General features: G+C 32.4%; 1 long non-coding RNA gene across 1 annotated transcript; it reads left to right on the top strand.

Annotated features, from left to right (window-relative positions):
* The first annotated feature begins 6,184 nt into the window (after positions 1-6,184).
* On the top strand, positions 6,185-7,095 carry LOC123205688. The gene is made up of 2 exons (XR_006499885.1): positions 6,185-6,294; positions 6,698-7,095. It is a non-coding gene; the product is annotated as an uncharacterized LOC123205688 (long non-coding RNA).
* Positions 7,096-11,788: the final 4,693 nt, after the last annotated feature.

Below are 11,788 nucleotides of genomic sequence, written 5' to 3' on the forward strand. Positions count from 1 at the left end.
TTGTACCCTTAGACTCTTATGGTAACACCCTTTATAAACTTTATTTATCTTCAAGTAATTGATGAGAAAATTGAATTGTAAAAAATATTATTTCAATTAGTAACAAAGTGAAAAAAAAAAATCCAAAATTTCGTAATTTACTGGAAAAGTTAAACTTCAAAGTTGGATTTCAAATTTTCAAAGTCATTGCACCCCACATACATATATACCACAACATTATCAGAGTCATTTTCCAAAATTAAATGCCGTAGAAAAAGACTTTTCTTGTGAAAATTGACAACTGAACATTCCGAATTTGCTATAAATTTGTCTGTACAACCAATATATCAATATACCATATTCTCTAGCTAATTAATCAATAAAAATGGCTGGCAAGTCCCCGTTTGTGTACTTTCTGGTAGCCTTGCTTTTAATTCTCCTCTACTCTTCAGCGATTCTTCCTCTTGCAGAAGCAGCAAAAACCAGTGAGTCCATCTTCTACATATATTTCTCTTCAAAACTCATATATTTTCTTTAAATAGGATATTTGATTTAAAACAATGGATTTGTACATTGATTCATATAAACATGATGTAATACGTATAATCTAACGGGAGAGATAATTAAAGAGATAAAATAAAAGTGAAAGCTCGGTTGAATGAATGGCGATCTAGAGAAAACTTTTTTAAAAGTCAATCAAAGAAAAAAAAGTGAAAAACGAAAAAAGAATTTACAATGGAAGGTAAGTTTTGGCTTGTGTATCTTATGGTACTGTTGCTTTTAATTCTCTTTTGCTCTATATGGTACTGTGGCTTGTGAAAGGATCCAGATGTTGCCTTCTGTAAAAAACTGGATATCTTTCAGCCATTTGAAATAACTGAACTGAAGGCAGGCACACATACATTTGCTTTTTATGGTCAGTTCTTTAGTTTCTGTCCAGTGCATATGTTTGTATTTTTCAATATTTATTTGGCTAAACTTTTTTGTTTCTGTTTCATTTCTTCTAGGTGATAATCTTCTTTTTTAAAGTGCAAGCTGCACAATAGAAGTCCCTTGTGCTGCTCATTTTAAAGAAGAAAAGGAAAATTTTAGAGCTGTGGAAGCTCATTTTAAAATCATTAGTGCTGTGGTTAATCACTAGTCCGTTGAAAATCATCCACTTGCTCCTTCAGTGCACAAATTATGAGTAATAAGTGTCTTTTTAATGTTCTATTTTAGTTTTATTGTTTTACAAACTATAGACAAATATATAGCTAGGTAATTGTTGATAATGATTGCTAATAATAATTGTTGTAGACTTATCTAACATGCATATACTTATTTTCCTTTTGTTGACATGCTATTAATATAAGAGTGGTACCTTTTTTGACATCCAGATAGTGAAGAAAGTGACAAACATATTGACATCTAATTAACAAAGAAAGTATAATTATTTTACCACTAATGGATGACACATTTTATGCTTTTTGTTTATAGGTTATTATAATTAGGCATATCTATAAATACATTTATGGATATACAATATTTTGCTATTACTTAGTTCTTAGTTGATTTGTAGTAGTAACAATTTGATAATAATACATGTCTTGGAGTTTCATTTAGGGAGGATTTGGTTTTTTTTTTTTTTTTACGTGGTTACGACTCAAGGAGGAAGGTATTATCCTTGGTCTACTTTAATGTTTTGAGGGAGGATACATCACAGCAATATGTTCTTGAAGAAATAAGCTTTGATTGTTGAAAGAAAACAGCAGCTGATATTCCAGACTCTTGGCCATTATAGATTCCTCCAAAATCAATGAGCCCTTGATTGATTTTCATGCCGATAGCGTGCTCAGTGTATCAACAGTGATGATGTCTCTTGTATTTTCTTAATTTTTCCTCAGTTTTTCTGTGTTTTGTGGTCTATAAAGGGGAAAATCTTATTCTGATGTAATCAGTTTTTCAATTAAAAATAACACTCAATTCTTCACTTGAAAATACATTTTTCTTTGGCCAAAGGACTATTTCACTCCCAAGTTTAAGTGCTATCCCAGAATCACACCAATGAGGTTCAAAAAACCCAAAATCTCATCCATCTGTTAAAAGTCATAGTTATGGTTATGGGCAAAATAGCCATTTAATAAAAAATTTTAAAAATATAAAGTTTTGTTACATTCCCCCCCTCAGCTTGAAAACTCACAATTCAACCCCACTTGAAGTTTGAAAAATCAAACTTTCCCCTTTAGGGTTTGCAAATCATGGTCAGAGTTGTTGAAGATGGTCATCTTCGTTGGTGTTGGCTCTTCCTCTAGCTCAACTCTCTCTGTCGATCACTTCCCAACCACTGGTGTAGGCTATTTCCTCTGACGAAGACGAATTATTTTTGTCTGAGTGTCTTCGTCTAAGACGAAGATGATTTCGTCTTCGTCTGAGACAATGATGACCATCGGTGGTCTCAAACGAAGACGACATGGTTGTTTGAGACCAAGAATGGTCATCATCATCTCGAACAAAGATGAAATCATCTTCGTTCAAGATGAAGACATGATTTTGTCTTCGTCAGAGGAAATAGCCTACGCCGGTGGATGTGAAGTGATCGGTAAGGAGAGTTGAGCCGGGGGGAGAGCCAACGCCACTGAAGACAACCATCTCTGATGTCTCCGACCATGATTTGCAAACCCTAAGGGAAATTTTTGATTTTTCAAACTTCAGGTGGGGGGAATTGTGCAATTTTAAAGCTGAGGTGTAATAAAACTTTGTTTTTTTTGTTAAAAGACGGTTTTACTCTTAACTCTAACCAAGATTTTTAACGGATGAGTGGAATTTTGAGTTTTTTAAACCTTACGGGTGTGTCTTTGAGATGGTACTTAACTTGGGTGGGAAATAGTCGTTTGGCCTTTTTCTTTCAATTTTTCCTTAGTTTCCTCCTTACAAAAATCATATAGCAATACTATGTACATCTAGTTTGAATACCCAATTAGATACATAGATTATATATCATTATATGATTGTGTGTTACTGTATCTTTAATTTAAAATTAATGATGATACATCATCTAATTATTTTATTAGATACTCAAAACTAAGTGTATATAATTTTGTTTAAAATAATAACACAATCACACATAAATCAAGAGAAGTCACCAAGGAAAAATATATAAATTATATGCAATCACACATAAGACTTGGAAGATTGTGTAATAAGTTGTTTATGGCTACTTGCCCATGGACGCATGGCCAATAAATAAGCAAACCCAGGTAATTCTAATCACAACACTTCAAATCAAGATAAAGTTATTAATCATCTCATGAATTTTCACTTGTTTATTTATCTTATTTTGATTTCAATGTCATAATTTTAATTACACAAGCATCCAAAGGAAAATACCAATCGTACCCGTTTGAAATTCATCGAGAGGAAGCATGAATCTAGTCATACACTTGACAAAACTAGTGCAACAACTTAATCCCATGTATAGTAGGATAATTATTTAAAAAATCTAAAGTTATTAATAATTTATATAATTTTTTTTTTAAAAAAGACCAATCATAATTAATAAAGATTTTTGCTTTCTTTAATGAATATCCCGGTTAAAATTCTGACCAATCATATGTATCAACTTGACATAATAATTAATGTTGTACGAGATTTTTTTTTTTTTCAACTTACAAATTAAACCATTAAAAGAAAATTCAATTGCCAAATTCACATCAAGACATAAAACATAAAGGTAAATATAATATAAGCATTAAATACTTCGGAAGAAAATGAAACTAAAGAAGAAACCTTCTACATGGTATTAAAAATTTGTAATAGAAGGGCCATTTTCACTTTTTTTCGGAAGGAAATTAAAAAACTTATCATTAATGAGTTTTAATATACGAAGGGTAACAAAATTCCTTCTTAAGAACTAATAATATTTATTCTATTTTCCAAGGGAAATTTCCAGGATGCATGTAAATGTCAAACTAGGAATTCATATATAATGAAGTCTTTATGGTCAACAGCGTGAACAATATGCAAACAGAGAACTGTTCTCTACCTTATTCACAAGTTAATTTGGTGCTTTCCTTTTCATTGATTTTTCTCATATTTACTTATTTGGTGCCTTAACTTCTGCCAGTACTATTGCCATTACCAACTTCAGCCCTCTATTGTCAAGTATTTTAAATATACTGCTTTGAGTTGTGGTCTCTTTGTAGTATTAAGATATCTGTATTATGAGTTTATACAAATACGAAGATTTTCGTCAATCAAGTTCCTCACATCAGTCTCTACACCACATACCCTCTAAAAACCTTATAATGGTAGGTTAAGATTTTTAGTCTGTCTCACTTTACACAGTTTATATTATAATGGTAGATTAAGAAAAAAACATGTAAAACTGGCAAGAAAGTGGGGAAACTCAAAGATTCGGGCAGAAAAATATTTAGATAAGTCTAATAAAATTTTGGGGAAGGAATAATCAAATAGGCCTAAAGAGAAGACTCCAACCAAAGGTTTAGTGCATTGCCAAACACATACCTGTTAACTATCAAAATTTCAAGTACCTACTTGTGAATTGTTAAAGTTAATAAAATTCATTAGTAGTAAGGCTAAAGTCGTCATTTAATTAATTATATTAAAAAATAAATTTTATCTCATTTTCTCTCGTCGGTTTTAAAAATTAACAATTTTTCCTAAGCTTAAATTTTAAAAAGTTACATTTTTCCTGCTAAGGTTTCAATTTCTTTGGTGAAATCTCTCCCTCAAGTTTGTAGATCAACAAAGATCATCAATCAAGAGAGATTTTGTTGGAGAAATTGAAACCCTAGGGGAAAAACAACTTTTCAAAACTTAAGCTTAAAAGAAAATTGTTAGTTTTTAAAATTAAGGTGAAAAATAAGATAAAATTTTATTTTTGTAATATTACTAATTAAATGACGATTTTACTTTTAATACTAAGAGATTTTGTTAACTTTAAAAGCTTACGGGTAAAGATTTAGAATTTTAATAGTTAGCATAGATATGTTTGACAATGGACTAAATTTTGGTTAGTAATAAGTCTTTTGGCCTAATCAAATAACTGGTGCCTTTGTAGTTGCATCAAACACCATCATTTTGCGATTCACAAAACACCATCATATTGCTTAGTTAGAATAAAAAATACAATAAAAATATATGCAAAAACAATGATATGTTATTATGTGATTAAATGGTTTTGAATTAAAAATAACACATCACTCAATTATATGGTAATATGTTATTGTTTATGTACAAGTTTATATTCATTATTTGTATATATAGTACTACTCTTAAAAATAAATTTGAATAAGAATCTGAACCCCATTTTGCCATCGTTTTCTCTTCTCAACGGTTTTTCTTTACCTCACTTGATCGCTCCAACTCCATCATTGAACCCACACCATTGAATATTTTGATACGCCCATTGGTATGATCACTCCGACGAATGATGATTCGCACCAACCATTAGAGGTTAATATGAAATCTAAGAGTGTCAAAGATACATGGACTTCTGGCGATCAGGTCCTAAGCCTAATCCATAATTTTAAAACCTTCAATCCTTATGGAATTAGTGTTTAGATACTTAGAAAACATTTTCTTTATTGTGTTGGGAAGTGAAGAGGCAATTAGGATTTTTAATTTGACTTTTAGTTTTAAAAATGAGATTGAATGGAAAGGAGAAATAGATAATAACAGGGTGAAGAGATTAGATCAATTGTCTGGACTCAAGAGGGGGAAAGATCGTTCTTGTGTTCAAAGAGATATAATAACTAAACCTTGGGTGGGATATAGTCCTTTGACCTTTTTTAAAATGTGCTCTTAGACTCTTATGTTAGCACCTTTATTTCCTTTTATTTATTTTTATGATATTGATGAGAAAATTGATTTGAGGAAAATATTATTTAAATTAGCAAGTCATCAAAGTGAAAAAGGTAATCTCAAATATGGCATTTTACTTGAAAATTTAAACTTCGAATTTGGAAATCAAATTTTCAAAGTCATGCACCCCCGTCCACACGTCATTTGCCAAAATTAAGAGCGTAGAGAAAAAAGACTTTTCCCATGAAAATTGACATCTGAAAAAACTTTTCCCATGAAATTGGAAATCAAATTTTCAAAGTCATGCACCCCCGTCCTCACGTCAAAAACTTTTTCCCATGAAATCTGCTATAAATATATCCACATAACCAATATATTAATATACCATATTCCGAGCCAATTAATCAATCAAAATGGCCAGCAAGTTCCCATTTGTGTACTTTCTGGTGACCTTGGTTTTAATTCTCTTCTGCTCTTCAACGATTCTTCCTCTTGCAGAAGCAGCAAAAACAAGTGAGTCCATCTTCTATGTATATTTCTCTTCAAACTCGTATATTTACTTAAATTAGGATATTGAATTTAAAACAATGGATTTGTATGAAGGATGAGATTGTATCACATAAAAATGATGTAATTTATAAATGTAAGTCATAATTACTTTTACGAAGAAACAATTAATCGTCTAATTATCTAACCTGTGAATCTTATGGTTTTGTCGCTTTTAATTCTCTTGTACTCTTTGAGCACTACAAAAAAGTCAGCCCATTTCTTTATATTTCCGTCAATTAATGTCTCTTTGTATAAAATTAATTCATGATTATGTTCATAATTATGAAAGACATATGATACAACTGATAGGTCACGATCATGATAATCGAAAATAACAAACCAATAATTTTGATGATTTTTGTAAAAGGAAAGATGGCGGCAGCACATGGCCACATGATTAACGGAATTAAAAGCACTGTCGGTGGAAGCTACTCTAAGCGTGCATCTCACGGTTGGGTTCCTTCTGGTGGGCCTTGAGCTCACGGTAAGGTTCCTTCTGAGCCTACACCTCAAAGTGATGCATGTGGTGGCGGGTTGCTCAATCGATCAGCTGTTGCTATTGCTATTAAAATAAGTGTTTGCTTGTATTTGGTTTTTAAGATTCTACTCCAAGTTGGTATATGACCATGTATGCTATTTCTGTCTAAATACAAAAATTAAAGTAATGTAGAAGAAGAAAATCTATACTGTTAGATTATAAAGTTACATGTATAAGGTTATTTGACAAGATTGTCTTTTATGTTAATTTAAAAATCTGGTTCAATTTAAAAATAGGGACAAAAAATGGGGAAATTTTCAATTCCTCTTAGTTTATCAATAAATGGGGTTCCAAATTTCACTCGGCCTTACAAAACCTTCCAATGAAAGTTGAATTGATTGAGCTGTATTTGACAAATAATTGCTTTGAGAAGCATAATTAGAGGATGCCGTAAGAGACAAATAAAGATGAAGTAACATGAAAGATGAAAGAAGCTTCATATTTAGGAAGCGCTTTGGATATTGTAAAGTTATGATAAGTGTCTCGAGAATGGATTAGGTATCTAAATAATGTGTCACTATATGATTTGATATTATTTAAATTTTAATTTAAAAATCATTTAATCACATTATAATATATTATTAGGTACTCAATTGGATATTTAAAACTGAGTATATATACTTTTATTGAATCGGTAACAAATTATAGAGAAATGAAGAAATAAATACAAGAAATTTCCCGCCAAACTACTGCTAACTATTGATGGCTGTCAACCTAAAATCTGCACCATACACCAGAAAATGCATCTAAGAGATTGTAAAACGACAGCCTTCGCACCTGAATTCTTTGGCCACAGTCGCGAGAAACTCAAATGTTTGTACTTCTTCAGAAAAGAGAAAGAAAAGCCCAATTCTTCACTCTTCATTATGCGTTTGATTGATACAGTGCGTTTCCCACTCAAAACGCACATCACTGAAGACATCCGTTGCTTGCACATACACTACCTTCCTCTACTACTCCAAGTAAAATTTACTCTTCCACATCCTCCCTCAATTCTAACTATGAAATAGTTAGAATTGCAATGAAGAGTAAATTTCCTGAAGTAATGAAAACCAAGTTACACTGTTCTTTGAAACTCTTACCTCTTCTTATTTTTACAAATAAAAACACTGCAGTACTCCTCCCTGAACCATTAATCCTCCATGAAGTCCAACTAAACTTCAGGAACTTTCAGTAAGTTCTGTTTCAACAGTGAAGTTCATTGTATTTTCATCCTCTCCTGTAATTTACACCACTCGAAGTCTATCTCTGAGTTATTAAAATCTAGCAGCTGAAAGTGCTTTAGTAAACACATTAGCTGGTTAATGTTGTGATGGCACATACTGGATTGCCATTGACTTGGAAACCACCTGCTCACGGACATAATGCACATCAAACTTAATGTGCTTTTTCCTACCAAGAAATACAAAATTTGCTGCCAAAGAAGCAGCACTATGTTATCACACCATATCACTGCTTCGCTAAACCACTTTAAATCCAACTCACTAAACAAAAATCTTAACCACGTAACCTCTGTAGCAGCCTGACTAAGTGATCTGTACTTTGATTCAATAGATGAAAGAGCAACCACCGTTTGCTTCTTAGAGCTCCACTGAATCAGAATACCTACAAGATAAATGCAATATCCGCTCATAGACCTTCTATCCTCCAGGTTTCTAGTTTAGTCTGCATCTGAAAAAGCTTCCAGCTTCAGTATTGAAGAAGGCCTAAACATGATGCCATACTCCTGTATCATCCATAGCTAAGCCCAAGGGCATTTCAATTTTTTTCCTAGTTTTAAATTTAGTGATTTTTGAATTTCTATAGTACACAGCCATGTATGGAGATATACACGGTCGTGTATAGTCAACAAAAAGTTAAACTTTCAAATCAAATAGTGATCACAACAAAATAAGAAGTTGTCTTAGTTATGCAATTAGACATATGGCCGTGTATAGCCTATATACGCCAGTGTATCACATCTAGAAATTAAAATAAAAATGCGATAACCCTAACTCTCTCCTATTATCTTTGATAGCCGTAGTAAGCAGAGAGTTTGAGAGAGAGAAGGGGTATTTTCATCGCCTATAAAGTCCCCAACGATCATCTGAATCGCCGTAGATCTGCAATGGAAATGCTTTCACCGAAATCCAAGTAAGTGGAATAACTTCCCTTGTTTGATCATGAACTTTATGAAGTTTCTTGTTGTACTCATGATCTAGAGTGATTTAGACATGATTGTGATGTTCCAATTAATGAAATGGATTTCATATGCGAATACGATAAGTTATGCATGTCTAGTTTCTTGGTTGTGTGTTTTGGCTTGAATGTTCATTGTTCTTAGATTTAATGCCATGAAATTCTGTATATATGCATTATGATTAAAAGAATGGTGGAAACAAAATGCTTAGGATGCTTAAAGACTGTTGTTTGTGCATTGGTTGGGTGAGTATTGTTGAAATCAAAATTAGAAAGGCATAGAAACCTTAGGACACGATTTCCAAGTTGTGACACACGGTCGCGTATAGTCCTTTACATACTTGTATGTTGTTTCAAAAATTTTGAAAGCCTAAAGATCCTATGCTCATTCTGAAGGGAGAAATGCATGATCATGTGATATAGGACACACACCCGTGTATGATTTTCGAAAAGTGGATGACATGCACCAAAGGACGCATGGCTCATACACATGGATCCAAGTGCACAGGAGTGTGTCCAAGTCAACTCCCCATGTATATTTGCTCTATATAGTACCATGTGTTGAGTGTTACACGCCCGTGTATATGATTCAAGAGGCAAACAAGCATGGGTTGAGAAGCACATGACCGTGTACCCTAAGACAAAGACAAAAGATGATTATACGCTTAGGCTATATGCATAAAAGGGGGAGAGTTATGTAAGAGGGATTATGAGCTAATAGAAGATAAAGAATTCAATAAAGTAGGTGAGGTGTTCGACTGTATGGATGATGACATAAACTTAGACTGAGTCAAATCTGAGTCGAAAAGTCAACAACCTTAAAACTAGTGTCACACAACTAAATAGTCACTAGCTATGTGCATAAGTGACGATATTTGTGAAAGCAATAGTGTTGGATACCCATGAGATGCATTATGCATTTCGCACCAAGGCACAAAACCACCTAATTCAATTTAGGTGTGCATGGTAAGAATATGACTTTAGATATTCCTTATGCGATCAATGAGATACACCACATATGTACCCAAGGTAAGGGCTATCTTTGGATGGTTAGTTAGTGGTTTTGATAAACTTATGTGATAAGGGACAGAGTTGCTATCAAAGATTTTCTTGTATGATTAGGTGTCCTAGTTAGATAGCCCAATAGGTCATTTGGCATGTGCATAAGACATATGAGTAACTTTCACTAGAGCATTAGATATGTCAATTTCAGCTTGGGTCTTCATAACCTTCATGCATGACCTATGTTAAGGCACCAAGGTTTTATATACAATAGCTATGGTGTCTGTATATGAAATTTGGAAAAGTTAAAATTTCCCACAGTCATCAGTTCAGTAAAGAATATTCCTGATAAACACCTATTATTGTGAATCATGGACTTCATATAGTTGTATATTGATTGGTTTAACAACCATATTGACATATTTGAGCATATATCTAGCAAGTTTGTCCTGAACCCATGACGTTAATAGATGAGATCTCTGACCTATAAAAACAACTAATAAACACAATGAATAAAAAAAAAAAATCAAACCAATTTTAGTCATACATACCAACCATGTTTCACCCATTGAAAACCAATGTTGCATTGTGTTCTTCATAAGCTTAACTAATATGGTGACAAACAAAATGCAAGTAGTATGTGTCAAAGTATTAAAGGACTCAACAATATTGGTTGTCATGATGTTGTATTGTCATCCTCCAAGTGGGCATGCACCTATCTTTCATACCCAATGTCAATCAAATAGGCTATTTCAGTAGGATTTACTTGAGCAATTCTAGTCATGGTAGCTTGGAAGTTCCTAAAGTGATATGCCTTAATAGCTTTCCAAAATAATCCTTTAATTTTTGAACTACATACACATGTTACCCTTTATATGGTAATTACAAAACATGACAAGCATGAGACATTACATTTGCCACTAATGTAATTATTAAATGATGGCGATCAAAAATAATGGTCAAATCTGGCAAATCACCAATGCATATGTGTAGATATGTCAAAAAGGGTGTCCATGTATTGATTCCCTTTTTGTGCCCAATATCGAAGGTGAGCAGGTAAACTTGTACTTTACAATTTCTTCAAATTAGGCCTTAAATGCAATACCAATACAGCCAAGCTTCATACACACTTATTTATAACACATTAAACTATCATATCATCAAGTGATGTATAAATATTGATCAAGGCAAGACAATAAAAAATAGAAGAAAATGATAGTGGTAATTCTATAATTTTTATGCAACTCTCTGCCAAGACAAGGAAAACGATGCACACACCAAAATGGCACCAAACTTGGACACAAGCATAACTTAGGTATAAAGGATAAATCCACTAACCTTGGAACTCCACCACCACTCCATAAACACAAGAAAATGGATAAAAGAATTTAGAGGAATGGAAAATGAAAAAATTTAGGAGGTTGGCCAAAAGCCAATCCTTGGCTTTCGCTGACCTGTTCTTCATCTGACTTTTTATCCAAACCTAAATTTTTGTATTTTTTAACTATCAATATAAAATTAAACAATATTATAAAAACATTAAACAATACAACAACATTAAATCACAACATTAAATAATCTTACAATATGAAATTACAACAAAATTATATTTCACATAAAGTCATAAATATAAATCTACCATACATTATTTGATTTTCAATTTTTCATTTAAAAAACACATAACATAAAGACTTGAATCAAGACTGATTTGAATGTAGATGATTTTGCTATAAAATCTTT

The sequence above is a fragment of the Mangifera indica genome, unplaced genomic scaffold (genome assembly GCF_011075055.1).
Source record: "Mangifera indica cultivar Alphonso unplaced genomic scaffold, CATAS_Mindica_2.1 Un_0012, whole genome shotgun sequence".
Lineage (NCBI taxonomy): Eukaryota > Viridiplantae > Streptophyta > Magnoliopsida > Sapindales > Anacardiaceae > Mangifera > Mangifera indica.